Source organism: Taudactylus pleione, unplaced genomic scaffold (genome assembly GCF_031769625.1).
Source record: "Taudactylus pleione unplaced genomic scaffold, aTauple2 ptg000309l, whole genome shotgun sequence".
NCBI lineage: Eukaryota > Metazoa > Chordata > Amphibia > Anura > Myobatrachidae > Taudactylus > Taudactylus pleione.
This window is the reverse complement of record NW_028284710.1, coordinates 586,857-609,613: the sequence shown is the minus strand read 5'-3', so window position 1 is coordinate 609,613 and position 22,757 is coordinate 586,857.

Below are 22,757 nucleotides of genomic sequence, written 5' to 3'. Positions count from 1 at the left end.
AGCTGCATACTCCCTCTCTATTAATCTTCATCTTGCCTTCTAACACCTGGGACTTACTTCAACTCCCACTGTTACTATATTGACAATATTCCCTGTTGATTTCCTCATTTTCTCAGCCCAGACCAGAATGACCTCTTTAAAAATCTTTATAAACGTCTGTAATTGCCACATCAAACTTCAATTCATTACTTTCCCATGGCTCATGTATTTTGATGATATGAAAGTTGACTGCATTTACATGCAAATTGAAGTTTTATATTAATAAGGGCCAGTAAAGGAAGATTGCATGGTAATACTCCATTATGACTTTTAAATACATTTGCCCATGTCTAAACTTGGCATTAGCATGGTCAGACCATGAGGAAATCATGTTGGCCTGATTGCAATTTTGTTTTCCAAATGAAAGTACAATTTCATCAGGTTTCCCTGTCATTTCTAATAATGACTTAAGTTTGCTTGCTAAATTGAAGAATTTTGCCAGGTCTGAGAATGCTGTGCGATACAGGTGAGTAGACAGCTGCTTCTGCGTCATTGTGAAGTCTGGCTCTAGTCTGTCCCAAAAGCTTATTGTCAGTTAAACATGTATAATGCCTCTATGTAACATGAGTTGATTATATTTACTTTATTAATAAAATGTTACTGAATCATGTAAATCAGGCATTATTATTTGTTTACATCTATTCCTTCCCTTCACATAAAGTCTATCTACTAAAAGAACAGAAGAACACATGAATATATATATATATTAGGGATGTGCAGGCAGGCTCGGATAGGTTCGAGTTTGCATGCCGAGTTCGGATTTTTTCCTCCAAAAAACGGGACTCAGAAAGAGGCAAAACGTCATCTTGCATGGACAAACATCATCATTCCTAGACAAAAGTCCAGGAGTGATAATATAACAGTATAACTGGTTATATAGGGCTTATACTACCGGCACTGGAATCCCGCCGCCAGTCATAATCCTGGTGCCCGACATCCCGACCGCTGGGATGGCGAATGTAAGTAGTGGGCTTGGGAGGAGGGTTAGGTTTAAGGGTTAGATTTAGGGTTCGGTGAGGGGGAGGTTAGGTTCAGGCACTAGGGGGAGGTTAGGGTTAGGCACCAAAGAGGGAGGGTTAGGGTAGGGAGTGGGAGAGGGTTAGCATACCGACCAACCTGTCGGAATCCTGATGTTGGGATTCTGACCACCGAGACTCTGACTGCTGGCATCCCATACCCAACCCATTATATAGCTTGCATCCCATGTTATGTAATAATTCATACTGTAAGTCTTTTGCAGTTTTTTCTTGCTTTCTTTGCACTGCTTCCGTTTATGTATCATGTAAGGAGTTGCGGACCTCTTGTGGCACCATATGAATAAATAATAATAATAATAATAATTAATACCCTCGAGTATGATAATATGATATGAGACATTTTAACCCAGAGTATAGATTTGCTCCTGTGTTTCAATCATTACTCCCTACTGAACTAACATGGACTGAATGGATTAATTGTACTAAATGTGTTATTTTATTTTTAATCACCTATTCCATTTCTGTTTTGATTATTTGTTTTAGCCAAGGTTAATTCAATTGAGAATCGATTTGGAAAAACAAGGTCAGAGCACAGTGTTCATTGTGCAATGTATATCATGTTGGCAGAAAAATATGTTATTGCTAATATACAGTATATGTTATAGGCCTGGATGGGATGCAGTCAGGAGGCAGTCAGGATACCGGTGGGCAGGATATGATAGCCCGACAGGGGACAAAAGATAGGCGCCAAAATCCTGACACCTATCATTAGCCCCACTACATAATACCGACATACCGAATTAAGGTATGTTGGGTGTCTTAGCCTCTAGCCATGGGGGAGGGTTAGGGTAGGGAAAAAGGGGGTTAGGGTTAGGCACCACTAGGGGGGGTTAGGGTTAGGCATCCCCCTCATGAGCGTTCGGTTTAGGATGCGGGGAGGGGGGGTTAGGTTTAAGTATCACAGCGGGAGGTTAAGGTTAGGCACTAGAGGGGGGAGGTTAGGGTTAGGTACCACTAAGGGAGGGTTAGGGTCAGGTGGGGGAGAGGGGAGGATTAGGTTACTTACCAGCCCCAGTCGGGAATTAGGTCCATCGTGGTTCCGCTGTTGGTATTTGATCCAGCAGCCGGCATTAAATACCGATTCCGGTTGGATTTCATATGAAGGTATATAATTTTAATGTTATCTGTGGACTGCTAGAAAATTGTCAATGTAAAAGCTTTTTGTATTCTACCACTAGAATTGCCTTCAGTGGGACAGCTGAGGGCATTTGGGCCCAGTGTGTGATTTGGGCCAATTCCATCACATAATAAAACCACCTATCTCAGCCTTTACAGTACCATATATACAGATATCACACAATACACTACACACCTAACTTACTGCTCTGTTGACGCTCAATGTCATATATAAAAAAAGTACTTGTAGACATGTTTTGTGAATTTATTTGTATTTTGGTTATTGCTTTATAGCACATAAGTGCAATTAAATCTTAATGTGCATGTGCATGGTAGTGCAATTAGCTACCTACTTAGGTTCTGCTCTTACACCATTCCTGGATCAGGCAGAAACATTCATCACCATTCAGAGAATTCAATTACCCAAGAAACTGTTGGAGATTGCTAACTTTGAGAATGTTATAAGACAGTTAAGAGTAGCACGAAACAGCTCCGCTAATAAAGATAGAGAGAGAGACCACCTATTGCTTGTGGGCTGGAATAACAATTTTTCTTTGTATAGTAAAAGAGGGGACATTATATATCCTTCTGCAGATTTATAGTGTACATCCAATTTGGATAAAAAAACAATGGCTGAATGTCAGGGAGAGATACACATGCTATGCTGAAATAATATCACTGTGTAAGGTCTGATAAATCCTTCAGGATAAATGTTAGGTAGTAAGTCAGTTGTACTGGTATTTCCTGGCCACAGTATCCTAGGGAAATTGAAGTATTGAACTAAACTAGTTTTCACTGCTTGCTAAGCCCTGATGTGTGTCCTCTCCTTCATGGGGGCTGATACTGAGTCGGACGATGCAGCGCCTGTGTGTGCGTACTTTGTCATTATTTCTTCTGTGACTATATGCAAATACCACTACATGTCACTCCCTGATGTACAGCTGTGCGTCTGAATGTGCAGGGACTGAGGTGACCACTTTGAGGTTCACATTTTTAAACTTGCACCAGCCCTCTCCGTCAGAGTAAGGCCTACATTGTGAACGATAATGCGGCTGAGTTCACAACCACTGCAGCAACACACCTGTGGCACACCTACAACATGCCCATAAGACAGACCATCTTCATGCATCCGCTTAGCCACCCCTCTGTCACCACCCAATCACGGCCTAATTCATTTTCAAGACATTGCTGAGATATTTCAATTGCAACTGCAACAGTGCGCACGGACTTTGGATGCATTTGCAGTAAAATAATATTCTCTCAGCTGCATCGGACATTGACACTGTGTGCAACTGAGAATCGGGCCCATAGTGTTATACTTTCTGCTGAACAGCTCCCGGACATTGTGGTAATTTGGAAGAGTGTGAACATCCCCACCCCAAGTAATGATCTAATTAAAAGTGTAAAGCAATTGCACACAAATATACGGGAAGGATATGGGATCCCGGACATCGGGATGCTGGCGGTCAGAATACCGACAGTGGCAACCTGACAGAATCCCATCAGGATAAGGTAAGCATGCGAACCCTAACCCTCCACCTAACCCTCCCTCCTCACTGCCTAACTCTAACCCTCCCCTCCTGCAGCCTTACTCTAAACCAGTGATTTTCAACCTTTTTCAACCCGTGGCACACCGAACTCTATTTTAAAATTTCCAAGGCACACCATCGGTCCCCCAGAGAAAAACACGCACATTGGGACCCATGATGCAACAGGATGGGACGATACATACACTGACCCGCGCTGAAGAAAACAATCACATTGGTCCCCACAGAAATCAAAATAAAACACATTGGCATCCATTGAAAACTAAATAAACATATTGGCCCCCAAAGAAAACAAACATAAAACACATTGGCCCCCACTTAAAAAAAAAACCAATCACTCTGGTCTCCATAGAAAGCAACATACATATATTAGCCCACACAGAAAGCAACATATTACACATTGTCCCCACAAAAGGAAAAATAATACATTATCCCAACATAAAAAATCACATTTCCCCCACATTCCATTGTCCCCAAAGAAGGCAAAACAATACATTATTCCCACATAAAAAAAAACATAACCACACTGGTCTCTACAAAAACTAAAATATTTGATATGGGCCCTACCTGTCTGTGTGTTAGATAAAGGTGCTCCCTGCAAGTCAGCCGCGGCTTTGCGGCAGTCATGACCTATGATTCATACCGCTGCCGCATCTCCATTGGTCACGTCCCAGGCAGCGGCTGAGCCAGCCGGAAGAGCCAGCGCTGCCCAGACCATAAATTATGGGGTTTTACACTGGGCCCGGGATCTCCACCTCTTCTCCAGTGGCACACCTGGAAAACGGTCGCGGCAGACTAGCATACCGCGGCATGGTGGTTGAAAACCGCTGCTCTATACCATAACCCTCCCTCCTCGCAGCCTAACCCTAACCCTCCCTCCTTGCAGCCTAACCCTTACCCTCCCTCCAACAGTCTAACCCTAACCCTTAACCCTTCCTCCTCGCAGCCTAACCCTAACCCTCCCCCCCGCAGCCTATCCCTCTCTCCTCACAGCCTAACCCTCTCTCCTCGCAGCCTAACCCTAACCCTGCCTCCTTGTAGCCTAACCCTCCCTCCTCGCAGCCTAACCCTAACCCTCCCTCCTCGCAGCCTAACCTTTACCCTCCCCTCCCAAAGCCTAACCCTTAAACCTCCCTCTTTGCAGCCTAATCCTAACCCTCCCCTCCTGCAGCCTAACCCTCCCCCCCACAGCCTAACCCTAATGCTCGACCCCCGCAGCCTATCCCTCTCTCCTCACAGCCTAACCCTCTCTCCTCGCAGCCTAACCCTAACCCTCCCTCCTCGCAGCCTAACACTAACCCTCCCTCCTCGCAGCCTAACCTTTACCCTCCCCTCCTAAAGCCTAACCCTTAAACCTCCCTCTTTGCAGCCTAATCCTAACCCTCCCCTCCTGCAGCCTAACCCTCCCCCCCACAGCATAACCCTAATGCTCCACCCCCGCAGCCTAACCCTAAACCCTACCCTCCCCTTAACCCTAATACTTACCGTTGAGATGAAAGTGTAATTAAAATGTTATCTGTCATGCAGTCTCATTGTCATGAGCACATTGTCCCTACCCTTAATAAAAAAATCTGGCACCTTATCTATTAAGTAATAGAATGGTAGCATTTTTATTATTTAGGTTTACTTTATCATTGGTTCTAGTGCTGACCTTTAAACCATTATTCTCCAAACATAGGTTGGTTCTCAGCAGCGCAAATCATTTAAAATATTCATAGAAGTTTAATATATGCATTATAGGTTTGTCAAAACAAAATTGTCTGAATTGGGGTGCATGGTAAAAGAAAATCCACATAAAACAAATACCTATTTGAAGCTGTGTACAGAAGTTTATATTAAAATAGAACCCAGATAATATAAATTAACATAAATGTGTATTTGGAAAACCAGACATATAATTTATAATTTATGATAGTAAAAAAACAACTTTAGATTCATATAATAAAATAAAGTGGGAAAAATATGCTCTTAAAAGTTAAAATATTGTCTATTAATCCTGTCTGTGGTTGACAATAAAAATAAATTGTTAAGCAGTATCTTATCAGAGTGCCAATGGCATTGTGAACCTAGGTACAAACAACGACATGAAAGGTAAACATAAAAAGGTATAACAAAACATGAAGATAACTAGATAACTATCAAATGAGAGAAATCAATATAATATTAATACAGAAGTTGAATACAAAAGACTGTATAGTCATACACTGTCTAAATATAAATAAAACATTTCAATGATAAGAGGCCTAAGGGTTGGACACAGCTATCCAAAAAAGCAACACAATGACCACATTTATACCAGAGTACCATTAATATTATAAAAAATTACTACAGTAAATGGAATACTGCCATTGTCTAATCTAAAATAAAACTGTATTAATTAAAAAAATATAATAAAAACATAATAGATTGTAGCAGCAATATATATATATAAAAATAATTTATATTGCAATCCCTTAAGCTGGTTACACATTATGCGATCTGTCTTACGATATATCATTCTGATGCAGATTGAAACGATAGATATCGTGCAAATCGTTCCGTATGCCCGATTGCGCGTGCACGGTGGTCATTCATTGCATCTTCATATCTGCTGTTCTGCACTGCAGATGGGACAATGCAATGAACAATGCCATGCTACTACAGGTAACATGGAACAATATATATCAAGCGGTCATACACTGGATCATGTAGTGTGTATTGCCGGTGCAATATAAACTTTGATCATGACGTGCCCTCACTGGGTGCACAACTGCACACATCATATAGTGTGCACACATCATATAGTGTGCAACCAATTTATATGGCCCATTATTACTAGATGTTGTATTTATTTTCAAGTTTATTTTATTTATTTATATGTAAAACAAAATAGCAAGAAATTTCTTAACAGCTAAGAATGGTGATTTATCATGAACATAGTTGCCAATTTCTACAGTCATACAGAGATTATAATAGATTGGTCTGGATGTAGGCCAAGTAATTTACAACAACCAGTAAGGATTGAGTCCGTCATACATGTCACAATAAGCACTGCCCCCTGCCCTCAAAGGGTAAATGACTCTGAGGGTAAGCCCCAACTCCCAATGACCACTGTAATACATTTTTGAAATCTTTAGTTTAGACTAACAGCTTATTCTTTGCACTTGGACATCATTGAATTTTAGAAATATGTAAAGTTTCCTTAACTCTCAACACAGATAACATTGGTTTCGCTTTAATTCCAAGATGTAATGTTTAGTATGGTTTTATCTCACTGGCATTATTATATTGTTTATCTTGGCTTCAGATAATATATATTTACACATAATATATTTATTATATGTTTAACTTTTTTGCAATTTCAATTTAATCCATGCATACATATGGGTTTTCAGCTGAGTCAGTTGATTTACACGATTTATTGTATAATTTTGTGATAAGTGTGTAATATATTAGTTTCCACATGTTATTTAATGAACTTTGTCTGTTGACTGTTGCCAGCTTTTCTGTAGAGATGAGATCTGACAGTGTTTTAGCACAGGAATGTAACACGTTTTAAATCTAAAATGCCTTAAATTATATAACACTACAAAACATTTGTGTTAAATTCACAGCATATTAGATTTAAACACAACAACAACACACTAACATTAGTATAATTTAGTGTTTTACTAAGTCAAAACATTTCAGTGAAAAGTGTTTTTTTTTTTTAGAGGAATATAACATATGTGGGTATTATTATTGCGTATTGCATAGCTTAAACTATATCTTTCCTGTCCTGACTCTGACTGACTCTCTACTGTGTTGCATTTGTTGGGTTAGAAGATTTAGCAAATTATAATAAAATACATTATTAAAATGTTATATTGAAGTTTCTAATATGAAATTCAAAAGTATGTGGTTCTCAGGACATACTTCTTCCGTAAGAAGAGTTGACATTTGAAAGACTTGTTTAATTGGTGAAGTTTGTGGTTTTCATGATGTTATGGGACCTACGTATTAATAATTGCGGAACTGCTGCAATTATTGAGGTTTCGTATCATAGTGGATATTTTAATTTTTATTGAAAATATCCCTGCTATGTACCAAGGAAAACTCACAGAGACAGTGGTTGCTATAACCTCTGTCCCTGCAAGTTAGATTCCTGGCATATTGTAAAAGTCTTTCACATTTGTAAAAGACTTCTCCGGGGGAAGCTGACACTGCGCATGTGGACAGAGTCTGTTTCCGTCGCTGGCTGGAGCTTGGCCAGAGCTTGCGGGAGAGAGATCAGAAGTGTTTTATATAGGGGTCAGATCGTAATCCCCATTGATAATATCAGGACTACGATCTGCAGTGCTAATTAGCACTCTGACGGAGATTTCTCTGAATTCACTTGCATTGTGCTATTAGTTTATACAGTACAGTATTAAATTATGCTGAAACTGCAATTTCTACATAATTTTCTGAAAAAATTGCTTGATATATAGTCTCCTAAAAGAGGAATCTACTATATATAAATGTTAACTTATTACTAGCACCTGAAATAAAACAAGTAGCGCTAGTGATATAGTTATTAACATAACATATAGACTGTGGTATTTGAATATATAAAACAATTTATTATAAAAAATGTTGCTGATTCCACAATATAATATTGCCTATCAGCATTTAACAATAAAATCACAAGTTCTCACCCATAATCTCAAGTCTGTATTAAACTTTGATATAAGATCCTAGTGGGGTACCATCGATGTTGCCTCAATTGGGGACTGTTCTTTAGATGTTGGTACTGGTTGCCGCTAGAGGAGTGTCCCTTAGGTATTATAATCCAATTGGTGGGTCCTCAAGTGATGCGGTTTCCTATATATTATAGTTGCTGTTTGGTAAAATGCCTGGTGCCGCTAGAGGAATGTCCCTTGTATAGAATAGTTCCAGTGTTGGGTCCTCAATTCATGCGGTAGCTAAATAGCAAATTACTGAATGCAGCATAAATGATGTTAAGCATATCACTGAGTCCTCAGCTCCAAGGGCTAGTGTGGTAATTAAGCAGCAAAGTCTACGATGTTCCGTTGAGGATCTATAAAGTAGGGTGATGTATAAGAAAAATCCTGACGCATTTCCCTGCGTCTAGGTGCAGCTTTATCAAGACCTTTGAGATTATGGGTGAGAACTTGTGATTTTATTGTTAAATGCTGATAGGCAATATTATATTGTGGAATCAGCAACATTTTTTATAATAAATTGTTTTATATATTCAAATACCACACTCTATATGTTATGTTAATAACTATATCACTAGCGCTACTTGTTTTATTTCATGTGATTTTGTATGTATAGGGAGTGACTCCCCTACTTCTCATAGTAGCTGCTAGAAAAGCAACACATTTCAGCGCCTGTTTATACCCAATTGGGTATCCCCTTTTTTTCTTGTCTTATTACTAGCACCACCTGAAACACATTGCAGTCAAGAGAGATGAGGAGGGTCTCCTAAAATCTGAAGCATGAGAAAGAATCCTTTGGCACAGAAGACAACAGTTATTTATATAGCATCAGCATATTACGGTAAGCTTTACAATTGGATACAATACAGTAATAAAACAAGACTGGGTAATAACAGACAGACAGAGAGGTACTAGGACCCTGCTAGCAAGTTTATAATCTGTAGGAGCAGAGAAATAAATAAATATAATATGTAAAGTTCTTATTAGAGGTTTGTTTAATAAAGGTATCTTGTGGTCACTTTCTGTTTGGAAAAAATCATGAATTAATTACATGTATGTTTATCATGTTGTTCTTTTCCATGAATGAACAATTGTGGCACTTAACATGTTATCAAACTTTATTCAGTCTTCAAGTTTTATTTAATCTACACAGAAAAACTTCAAATTGTGACAACCTAACATGGGTAATGATGCAGGTTTATGTGGATTCAGTCACAATTTTGCAGAGGTGGCAAAAAGACAAATAGTTCTGGATCACACAACAGTAATCAACTAATCTTTGACCTTGTTTCATCACTACTATTTTAGGTGATACATATCCATACCTGAGAGGTCCTTCTAGGTAGAATTTGTAGAACTCAGTCATTCAGTTTTCAACCTGTAATATAGATAATTATCTTCATTATTTTGCAAGTGTCTTAGGGGCCTATTCATCATCGGGGACCGCTATGGCCCTCGATAATTAAGCATCCACCTCTCGGCGGGGGATACTTATCACCATTGCAATTCATCATTACTCTGGTATGGGGACAGCTGCTCCAAAAAGCAGCTGTCCCTGCGATTAGTAGCGCTTCTACTGAAGAAGCCGCATTACTTATCTCTCCCTCGCCAGCGGGTTCTGCGCATGTGTGACCTGAGGTCACGCTTGCGCAAAGCTGCCACGGACGCAGTGAAGATAAGGCTTGAGGGATCCGCTTGGATCCCTCTTTGCATTCTCGGAACTCCTTACCATAGGAAGGATCGGGGCTACGAGAACAGGCTCCATCTGAAGATGGTGCTTTTTCTCATAGGCAAACTCCGAAAACTTTAGGTTTTCCACATTTGCTGAATATCAGGTGGTCCTATTGGACCCCTGATAATGCATGGCTCATTAACTTTAATATGCGTAACTAGCATTATACATGGTTAATAAGACATTTTAGTTATGATGATTAGGAGGCCCCTTAATGCAACATTTTTTTAACAATGTCAAAATGCATAATTATTGCCCTTTTTTCTAAAAATGCTTCACAATGAGTAATATCTGGACTTTAAATAAAAAAGACCCTTCCAAAGGTTTCCTGAACTGTCACATAACGCTCTTGTTTTGTTTTTTGACTAAAAAATGCAATTTTGCTGGCATTTCGTTTTTTGCAGCACTTAGGAGGTATGTAAATGGGCAGCCCTCGGATTAGACCAGAGTCCTTTCTCTATTTTCCCTTTTATCCTTACCTTACTTTTGTACTTTGGTAATTTACACATTACATCAAACTCCGATCCCACAAGACTTCCAGGGGATATTACTAACACTTTTGTGTTGAGTTCATCCTTTCCTATTTAGTTTTTATGGATAACTGTGTGTGCTGAACTACTTACCACATGCTGTTATTTGGGACACCCAGTCCACAAAGCTTTGTTTTTTTTTAATCAGGATTACAATGCACGAGCTTATGGGCTGAAATCCCAGCATTGTTACATGTACGCATGTGTAAATGACCAGAGCCTTTAGTTTACAACTAAGAAGTACTAGTATTGGAAAGTAACATTCAAAACTGTATACAAAAGTATAAAGCAAAAATAAAACAAATCGGATGCCACTAAGAATTAACTAGCAATGTAAATAAAGACTGAAGAACTGTTGCATTGTCACAGCTCAGCGAATATCGGTAAACTGTGCATGCGTCTAAGTCACATTGCGCATACTTCAGGGAACATTACCGTAGTTGCTCGCAAGACTTTTTACTTGCAGTGTGATTGACAGTCAGGGAGCATTTGTGGATGGTAACGGAAGTGGCGGATAAAAATGCCAGCATGTTGCAACCATTTCGGGGCATGTCATGGCCTCCGTCTGTGATTCTGTATGATGTGAAAATGGCGTCTCAGTAGCCATAGGGTTACTTAGAATTGTGATGATCTAATGATCTGCAACCGATGCTGCATCTTTGTATGCAGAATCTTGGATTTGCGAAGGTGGGCAACTGAATAGAAATCCTGGTGGCTGCAGCGTTTGCATATGTTCGCAAAGCATCTGCATACACAAAAGACAAATAAAGTTGTTGCATGTTATGAATTGCTATATAATTGACAAGCATATCAATTTACACATAAAGAATGAGCTGCAATTGCCCTCTAAACATACACAAAAAAAGATGTATAGAAAATATTAGGGATGTGCAGGCTCGGATTAGTTCGGATCTGCACGTCGGGTTCGGATTTTTCCCTCCAAAAAACGGGACTCAGAAAGAGGCAAAAAGTCATCTTTCATTAACAAACATCATCATTCCTGTACTTTTGTCCAGGAATGATTATGTTTATCAATGAAAGATAACTTTTTGCCTCTTTCTGAGTCTCGTTTTTTGGAGGGAAAAATCCGAACCCGGCGTGCAGATCCGAACTAATCCGAGCCTGCACATCCCTAGAAAATATGTACTTTCATAGGTACGTGGTGAGCCACACTGACGCTGTCCCAGCCAGGTATTACACTGCTGTAATAGACAATATCGTTAATTATATCGTTCGGCGGGTGTGCTCAATGTCATGAACGACATTGAGCACACCCAGCCAGGGACACACTAGACAATATCGCTCAGGGAGAATATCGTCTAGTGTGTATGCAGGGCCGTTTCTAGGGGCAGGCGACCCGTGCAATCGCACGGGGCACGCTGCCTCCTACCCCTGCTGCAGATACAGCCTGTTAACTGCCGAGCACCCGCTGAGATTCAGTTACCAGCGGGCGCCCGGCAGAGCAGCCGGAGACGGAGATGGAGACGGAGGCTCCTGCTTCCGGCTTCCAGCTCCGGCTCCCACAATGTGCACTATGGGAGGACGTCATGACGTCTATCCCATAGTGCAGAGAGAGGAGCAGCCGAGTGGAGCGGACGCCAGAGCGGGGCTGAAGGTAAGTATTACTGTTTGGTTTTTTTTGTGTGCAGGCAGCCTGGACAATACTTGGGGGGAGGCACTACCACTGGGGGCACCCGGGCACTACTACTGGGGGCACTTCTGCTGGGGGAGCCACCACTACTGGGGGCACCTGGGCACAGCTACTAGGGACATTAATCTGGCGGCACTTCTACTGGGGGAGACACCACTATCTTTTGGGGGCACCCAGGCACTACTACTAGGGTAATTACAAGGGGGGCACTTCTACTGGGGAGACACTACTACTGGGGGCAACCGGGCACTACTACTAGGGACATTTTAAGGGGGGCACTTCTACTGGCGGAGGCACTACCACTGGGGGCACCCGGGCACTACTACTGGGGACATTACTCTGGGGGCACTTCCGCTGGGGGAGACACCACTACTGGGGGCACCCGGGCACTACTACTGGGGACATTACTCGGGGGGCACTTCTACTGGGGTTATTGCTTAGGAGGCACCACTACTGGGTGCATTACTCAGGGGTCAGGGGCACTTCTACTGGGGGCACTACTACTTGGGGCTTTTCTACTTGGGGCACTACTACAAAGGGAGCATTACTATTGGGGGCACTAATACAGGGGCATTAATACTGGGGAATTTATAAAGGGGACACTACTACAGGGGGAATTACTATTGGGGGCAATACAACTGGGGACACTACTACTGGGGCACTACAACAGGGACCATTACTATTGGGGGCATTACTGATGGGGACATGACTACAGGGGGCACTACTAATGGGGGCTCTGCATAAGTTACACTACCACTGTGGGCACTGCATAAGGGGCATAAATACAGGGGACACTGCATATGGGGACAACTACAGGGGGCACTGCATAATGGGCACTTTTGCCTGAGAGCCAGTGGGGGGGGAGCCTAAGACCTGTCGGGATGGAATGGCAAGGGAGGGGGCTGGAATTAAGTGTGTTTTATGTGAATCATGTTTTTTCAATGTGTTTTATGTGGTTCTGGATTTAATAATGTATTTGAGGCGGATGTGGTTTTAAAACGTAGTTTATGTGCCTCTGGCTTTTCCAATATATTTTATGTGGAAGTTGTTTGTTGCAGTGTATTTTATGTGGATCTGGCTGGGCTCGCTCCCAACGCGACTAAAACCGGGTGTGATGCAAGGTCATACTTCTGCAAATGTAACACCAAAGGCATGCACACAGAAATGCGGCGTGGGCTTGTGACAGCTAGGCCTCACCCCATTTTTTGAGCGCGCGCATCCGGCGCACGCATGCTGTCTATCTTTTGTTTAGCTACATATATTTTTCAGCGCTTTGCCTCTGACAGGTTAGACACCCCTGTACTCAGTAGTCACGGTGGCTGTCATTCTGTGGTCTTTCAAGATCACGCTCCCTTACTGTGATACCACACCCCCTCACGATGAGTCCACGCCCACTCCACAATATTACTGCTTCGAGGGGGCTGGGCGCATTTTGACTGTTCGCACTGGGAGCCTCAGACCCTAGAAACTGCCCTGTGTGTATGCTCCTTTAGCCCGGGAGCGGTAGCTGACAGCAGGTACTGAACTGATCCCCTGCATTGCCAGTTTTACAGACAGGGTTACCAATCATTGACTTTGTCCCTCCATCACTGTAACCATTATTATAACCCACAGACGGAATTACAATTAAATGCTATACAGTGAGCACATTGTGGGAGTGCTAAATCGATGCACTACAAGCTCCACCCTGTCAGAGTATATGAACAACCAATTATTTGGACATACTGTAGGAAGATATTTCCGGATAATTCAGGCGCATTACAGGTATTATCCTGTGACAAATTTTATTTATTATAAAGTATACTGCTGGATAACTGTTGTGAACTTCTATATAAAGGTGGACGTAAAGGTGGGAATATTCAAGCATATGTGCTAAACAGTTGGAACTGCGGTGGATATTTTGCATATTAGATAGATATACTGATGTTATGTTCCCTGTTAGATGAATATCTATTGATTTTCTGTGCCTATTAGAAACATTGTTTTATGTAAAATATATCCACATGTATCAATCTGCTGGTTGGATTGTTACTAACTGTATCTGATACATTTTATCTTTGCTTATAAAATATAAATCGTCTTTGTGAATAAATGTTTTAAAATATTCAAAGAAGCCTACTTTTTTTGATCATTCATGTTAGGGCAAAATAGCAAGTGGCAATCAATGGTAACCAACTATGCAGCAGATGACCATTGATGGTTTCACCAACCGATGGTCATCCCTAATCTTTGACTGAAAGGCCCATGGGCCAATCAGAACCAGGGGGCAGGGCTTCACAGTGTCAGTGGGCGGAGCTAAGCTCAGTGTCCTGGCACCTTGTAAAATAAAATAAAAAATCCATTAAGTTGTGCTGTTCCTTCGAAGGAGGAAAACCATCTGGTTCTCCCCCATTGATGGTAAAAACATGCAACATCAGCCATGAATCATCGATAGTTGATGGCCATCCCTAATTCAAGTATCATATTTGAACTGGTGATTTATCAGCAATAGCGCAGTCTTCCATTGCTTGTGTCAAAAACAGTAGTACTGTATTTGTATCAATTGTATGTCAGGCATACAAGTGCACACACCTGCTACTAACAATAGCAAAGAGATGCTGCTTGACAGTGGTCCTAATTCAGCAAGGATCTCAGTGGCTAATATGGCTGATTGTCGGGTTCTGCGCTTGCATATGCATCACAATCGGGACTGCGATCGCAGCGGTTATGCAGACCCATCGCAGAGTGATTGACAGGAAGTGGGTGGTGATGGTGGGGTGTGGGTGGTGACGGGGGGATGGTCGGCCGAAAGCAGGCATACCAGTGCATTTTAACGCCATTGCAATGGCTTGCATAAGTTATCCACTGTGATACCATATGCAGCCTGAGGCCTCATAGCGTGCGCTGAAGTTAGCAATTCCTGAGTGAGGTCTGACCTGCCATAACTATTCATATGGGTCCAATATTACTCTATATTACTGATTATTTTGCTATGTTGCTAAAGTATACTGGTTTCAGTAAGGAGAAGTGTTAGGCTGCGATCACAATGCAGATGCAATCATTTGCGTATCACCACTGATATTAGCAACTGCTTTGTTTGCGTATTAGTAGAATAGCGATCTTTGCTGAATCAGGCCCAGTGTAAAAGTAAATGCTACAATCACATTACCCTGTTTGTACACAATATAATATTGTGATGAAGTGTCACATAGACAAAATGAGATATAATATTTTATTTACCATTATAAATAATTGAAACATTTGCTTTTTAAATATGTAATGTAATGGAATAGTAACACCTCAATATATGTTGTTTAACCATTTACAAATAATATGGAAGTATTCTTTCTTGCAATAATCCAAATGGAATTAGTGTGAATTGACAACAATGACTTGAAATAATATTGCTGATATGCTAATGATTTAACTATTATCAGTTAGAAGGATGAATATGCATTCAGCCAAACAGAAGTGACTTGATAGCAGATCATTGCACTAGTGCTCCAGTTCCTGCAAGAGATACTCCTCTGGAGCTGCATGCAGGTTTAGTTATGTCACAATTAGATGAACATGCCCTGAATGTACTCGTCTTAAACTTGTCTACTCTTGCCCACACCCATTATTATAATTATCATTATCTTTTCTTTAGAAGGTGATACAATGTGCCTACAGTGCCATACAGATATTAGATATATGTACAATACAGTATATAGGATAACTATTAACAAAATTATACAACCAAATGCAGGGTGGAAGGTATGGGAGAATTAAGCGGTCCTGATGAGGACAAGTAGCCATTGAAGTAGTTGGTAGAAGGGTGAGAACAAAAAAGAGCAACAAGAGAGGTCAATAAGAGAAGATTGAAGTGGGATGAATGATTAGAGGAAGGCAAGAAAGGAAGAAAGTACAATAGTCCAGGTGGGAATTGACATATGCATGAATGAGAGTTTTAGAGGCATTCATGAGAATGGGTCTGATTTTTAGAAATATTGGGAAGTAGCATGATTGTGAAATAGACTGGTGTGAAAGAGAGCACTAAGTCAAGGGAGACTCCAAGGTAGTGGACTTGGGGGACAGTGGTGAGGATGGTCAACAGAGAGTGGAGGGTAGGTTAGTGGTCCTGGATAGGGAAACACAATAAGTTTGGATTTGGACATATAGCATTTCAGAAAGTGCTGGGACATCTAGGAAGAGCTTGCTGAAAAATAAAGCAAATTACCACTAAATGTGTATCCTTAGGATAAGTGTCTAGGTGCTGTTGATGTCCCATTATGATCACTATGGAAGTGAGATGCAAAATAAAAACAAAATGGAAGTTTAAGCCTCAGACGTATGAGTAAATATTTATGTGTGCACATGCATTACAGAATATTATACAACATGAATAAAATTGGCATCTATTCAGAGGTGTAGCATGGAGCCATGGCACCTGATCAAGCACATGCTATGGCATCACCTAGTACTGAAGTCTACCAGAGGAAATACGGCCAGCATGTGATATCAAATTGAAGTGAAAAAAAAAGACTGTAATTGTCTACATAATAATAGCTGGAATTGCTTTAATGTGTTGTGTATTTCACATGTACAATTTATAAAAAAAATTAGGGTTTCAAGTATATTCAATTTGGGCTATTTTGAGCCTTTCATTTGTTCATCCTCTAGCTGCTAGCTAAGAAAAATTATACAGTACTATTGGAAAGCATTGGAAAGCACTGGCAGTACGGATGTCGCTGCCTATTTTAAAAAAAATCCAGGTGGCCCATTTTTTGACCACCTTTTTGATGGATATTTGTCCAGCTTGAGTGCATGAATATGATGGCATCTGTCGATAACTACTTACATACCAGGGCTCTCAATAATCTAACAGCAATGAACTAAAGCATCATGAGCATGGAAACCTGTGAATTCCCACCTGTATTTTACATTTCAGAAAAACTAAAAATCTTAAATAATTATTATTTTTGCAGTCAAATGTCTGAAGTCAGATAAATGAACAACAAAATAACAGTGCTGTATGCACAATTACATACTGATTAATCAGAGTATAACAGATTGTGTGTAAAAATAAAATGACATATATTAATTAAAAATTGTGCAATCAAAACTGAGCTATATCACATCAATTGACATAAAATAGTATAACATCATATACATATATACTCAGTGTGCACTGTAAAAACATATCAGAATTACTTAATTTTAAGCATCTGGGTTATTATAATATGCAATGTACAGCTATTCCTATTCTAGCCACATATATTAAAGGAATCCATTGGCTAATGTCACATGAATGGTATATAACAGTCGCATATGATTACCACCGTGATCCAAAGTTATAGGGTTCTTTAGCAGATGTATCCTGCAAGTTGATAGTTCCTTTATAGAAAATGGTCCGATGTGGTTAGAGTGGCTGTGATGATAGTACGTGACAGATAAACCTCTGTAAGTCCTGATAGCAAAAAGATACAATTACAAGGCTTGGTCTAGGTGTTCAATGGTAGTGATGCAAGTCAGAGTGCAAATATAAGAAAGTCTAGTACAGAATGTCTGAAGTTAACTTATGCTCTTTACACTTCTGGTCTGGGGTGTAACTAAAACTTTGTGGCTCCTTTGCAACATTTTGAATGTGCCCCCAATGGTTCTAGAGAGACAATTCTCTCCTTAGCATTTTCTGCCACATAGTAGTGCCCAAGTTCACATTATGCCATAATGTAGTGTCCCCATTTGACATTATGCTACACTGTAGTCCCTCAAGCTCATATTATACCACATCACTAGGGTTGGTGTTAACCAGTGCAGTAATTCATGATGTTACCCTCCATGGTCCTTCTCCCGCATTAATACCTCCCAACATCTGTGATCTTAAAATTGGAAACCCAAGTGCACCTAATAAGAGGGACTTAGGGCATCTAATTTGTGGGGGTATCCACCAATAGAATTAGTGGCTTTTATTTTTAAAAACCTGCTCATAAATTGCCTGCCATACACACACTGCCATGCAATGCAATATAGAAGGATAAGTGGTGGCGCTGTGCGGCTCTTCAATTCAACGCCTCCAGTCTCCACTGGCAGTGGCATTGCATCACATCTGCGATGCTGCGAGGTTTTAGCAGACAATATGGTGGTAGGTGTTAGTGCTGTGCAAGTGGTTAGTCCACACAGCAGATGGCTTAACCAGGGAATTGGTTTATTACTAGGTAGAAACAGGTAGCAGGCAACACAGGGTTAACAGTAATAAAGCAGTTACAGTATGCAGAGATATCCTGGTTGCAGCCAGGGCATGCTGGGCATTGTGGTGCGCCAATGTATGTGCCCACTGTATGCAGGCTGGCTTAAACACAGTGGTGGCAGTAGGGTTTATATTACATGTTTTGGTGGTGGCAGCAGATTTTAGAGTCTTAATAGTACAGCCACACTTGGGGACACTTAGGCACTTGTCCATATACTAAGATCGTAAGATCGTAGGAGAGGAAAAAGTGCAGTGGAGTTGCATATGCACAGAAGCCACATGTTGGAGAGCCACTGGTACTTAGTGCCTGGTTGCTAATGTGATCCAGTAACAGATGCAGTGCAGAGCACACCTCTAACACCAGGATCCGGCTTGGGCAGAACCCAATACCACCACTGGACTGGGACCGTGGTCCATGCTGTGTGCTGCAGTGCCAGCTCCTCCTAGGTGACAGTGGGGCACACAGAGAAGATCTTCAACCAGTAACTGCATGAGAGCTTATGTAAATAATTTAACATTGTAATGTAGATACTAGTGTTTTGGACCTGTCATTCACTGGGTTGAAAGCTATTGTGGCTGCCATTTTTCTTTATCTCCCCCTACATTCCCATCTCCCTATTCCTCTTTTGTCACCCCTCCTTTTCCGCCTGTGTCTCTTGTCTCCTTCACTCCCTCTCTCCCTATTCATCCCCTTTCTCCCCTCCCATGTCTATCTCCCCTCTCTTCTATTCATCCCAAATCTTTCTTCCACCTATTTTCCCGTGTTTCTCCCTCACACTATTCCCACCATGTCTCAGTCCTCCCTCTTTTCCCTCCTGTGTCTCTTAAACCCTTCACATATTAATTTGTATCTCTCACCCCCTCACCCTATTCTGCTAATATCTCTCTCCAATTTCCCCTTATTCACATCTGTCTCTCCCCTCACCCCTCTTTTTCTCCCATGTCTCTCCCTCCACCCTATTTCTCCCATGTTTCCCCCACCTCTATTCCTCCCATGTCTCTCTTTCATTTACCTCCAATATTCCTCATCTGTGTCTCTCTAACCCCCTCTGAATATTTTACTTGTGTCTCTCTCTCATCCACCCATCTCTTATTTTTTCCATATTTCTCTCACATTTTAACTGCCACTGTTGGTGCTCAGTACTTGAGGTACACCACAGTTGACACTGCTTCTGCCAAGAATCCCTTATCCAAAACCATATCACTTAGCATGTTTGCCCTCTCACTCACTCTTGTATGTGCAATCTTACTTGTTGCTTAACTTTTGGCTCTTAGGATGTATACATGCATCATCCTTATAGCATCATCTATGAGTGTTATGAAGTAGTAGTTTCACTTTGAATGCTGACTGTGGAAAAGAGCAATTGTTGCTTACCCTTCACACAATTTTCACATTCTGGTCTTTCCGGGTTGTTCATTAACATCCCTGTCACCATGCCATGCCATCTAGAAGCTTCTGTATGTTGTCATATCCTAGGTGACCCAGCCTCATATGCCATAGTTCCATAGTTCCATGTGGGCTGGTAATACAGGCTGCTTCCACTGATAGGTAAGAAGCGGGGGCTCCAACAACAGAGCCCTCTGTGGCCAGAGAAGTAATGAGAGAAATAACTGCTTCCAATAGAGACTCAATTTAGGGCAAGACCACTAAGGGGCATATTCAATTTGGGGCAGAAAGTCAGTTTCCAGACTTTTTGCCATCAAAAAGTTATCGTGCTCATCCCCACTTATCCCTGTATTCAATTCCAGATCGGCAAAAATGGGACCCGGCGAAAACGAAATCTGCGAAAAGTCCTGTCATTTTTGGAGAAATCAGCCTGACACCCCCAAAATATGCTCTGACATGGGGGTTCACTGTGGGTACCCCCAAATAGCCCTGCAAAAGGTCTTTGGGGTCTTTGAATGGTCTCAATATTTAGCGTCTTTGGGACAGTGGTGAAGAATAGCATTCAGCCACTTTTCGGGGGGGGGGGGAATAAGTAGTCCCATCAAATTTGGGGTACCTGAAAATGGATGCAAACATATTTTTAAGTGGCTAAAGTGAACTTGTAAAAATTGTGAAAAATCCACCTGCCACAACCACCTGCAATAAAAAAAACCACCTGGGGCATACTTGGGGACACCCCCTGAGTCTATTTCGCTTGTTTAAAAGTTTGTTCCCCAATTTTTTTTTCACCCCCAAAATAAAAGTACCATTTTTGGCACAGAATACCTTAGGGTGCATGTCCAAAGGGTGCAGGGTGGTTTTTGGAAGTCTGCAACCCAAAACCTCAATTCTCGCCACTTGTTCTCGCCACCTATTCATTGGTGATACTTTTTCGCTGGTCCCAATTCATAGACTTTTAGCTCCAGCGAAATTGAATGTGGGGATAAGTCAAACTTATGAAAATGATGTCATCGGCGATAAATTATCACCGATAATGACTTTTCGCAGCCTAATTGAATATGGCCCTAGGTATGAAAAAAGTACCAATATGGCCACTGTGCCTCCAACTGCCTCCAGTAGAGAATCAATTTAGGGCAAGACCACTATGTATGAAAAAAGTACCAGCACAGACAGTGTAATGGTTAACATTACTGCCTCACAGCGCTGAGGTCATGGGTTCAATTCCCACCACGGCCCTAACTGTGTGGAGTATGTACAAATATTGGGACATTGACAGAATTTTCATATTTTGGCATCTATTCACCACCACAATGGCTTTGAAATTAAACAAACAAGATGTGCTTTAACTGCAGACTTTCAGATTTAATTTGAGGGTAATTACATCCAAATCAGGTGAATGGTGTAGGAATTACAACGGTTTCTATATGTGCCTCCCACTTTATAAGGGGCCAAAAGTAATGAGACTATCAACTCAAAAGCTATTTCATGGACAGGTGTGGGCTATTCCCTCGTTATTTCATTATCAATTAAGCAGGTAAAAGGTCTGGAGTTGATTCTAGGTGTGACATTTTCATTTGGAATCAGTTGCTGTCGACTCTCAATTTGAGATCCAAAGAGCTGTCACTATCAGTGAAGCAAGCCATCATTAGGCTGAAAAATCAAAACAAACCCATCAGAGAGATAGCAAAAACATTAGGTGTGGCTAAATCAACTGTTTGGAACATTCTTAAAAAGAAAGAACGCACCGGAGAGCTCAGCAACACCAAAAGACCCGGAAGACCACGGAAAACAACTGTGGTGGATGACAGAAGAGTTATTTCCCTGGTGAAGAAAAACCCCTTCAGAACAGTTGGCCAAATCAAGAACACTCTCCAGGAGGTATGTGTATATGTGTCAAAGTCAACAATCAAGAGAAGACTTCACAAGAGTGAATATAGAGGGTTTACCACAAGATGTAAACCATTGGTGAGCCTCAAAAAACAGGAAGACCAGATTAGAGTTTGCCAAACAACATCTAAAAAAGCCATTACAGTTCTGGAACAACATCCTATGGACAGATGAGACAAAGATCAACTTGTACAAGAGTGATGGGAAGAGAAGAGTATGGAGAAGGAAAGGAGCTGCTCATGATCCAAAACATACCACCTCATCAGTGAAGCATGGTGGTGGTTGTGTCATGGCGTGGGCATGTATGGTTGCCAATGGAACTGGTTCCCTTGTATTTATTGATGATGTGACTGCTGACAAAAGCAGCAGAATTAATTCTGAAGTGTTTCAGGCAATATTATATGTTCAGATTCAGTCAAATGATTCAGAACTCATTGGACGGCGCATCACAGTGCATATGGACAATGATCCGAAGCATACTGCAAAAGCAACCAAAGAGTTTTTTAAGGCTAAAAAGTGGAATGTTATGCAACGGCCAAGTCAATCCCCTGACCTGAATGCGATTGAGCATGCATCTCACTTGATGAAGACAAAAATGAAGGGAAAATGCCCAAAGAACAAACAGGAACTGAAGACATTTGCAGTAGAGGCCTGGCAGAGCATCACCAAGGATGAAACCCAGCGTCTGGTGATGTCTATGCCTTCCAGACTTCAGGCTGTAATTGCCTGCAAGGATTTGCAACAAAGTATTAAAAAGTGAAAGTTAGATTTAGGATTGTTTAGTTTGTCCCATTACTTTTAGCCCCTTAAAAAGTGGGAGGCACATATAGAAACCGTTGTAATTCCTATACTGTTCACCTGATTTGGATGTAATTACCCTCAAATTAATTCTGAAAGCCTGCAGTTAAAGCACATCTTGTATGTTTCATTTGAAAGCCATT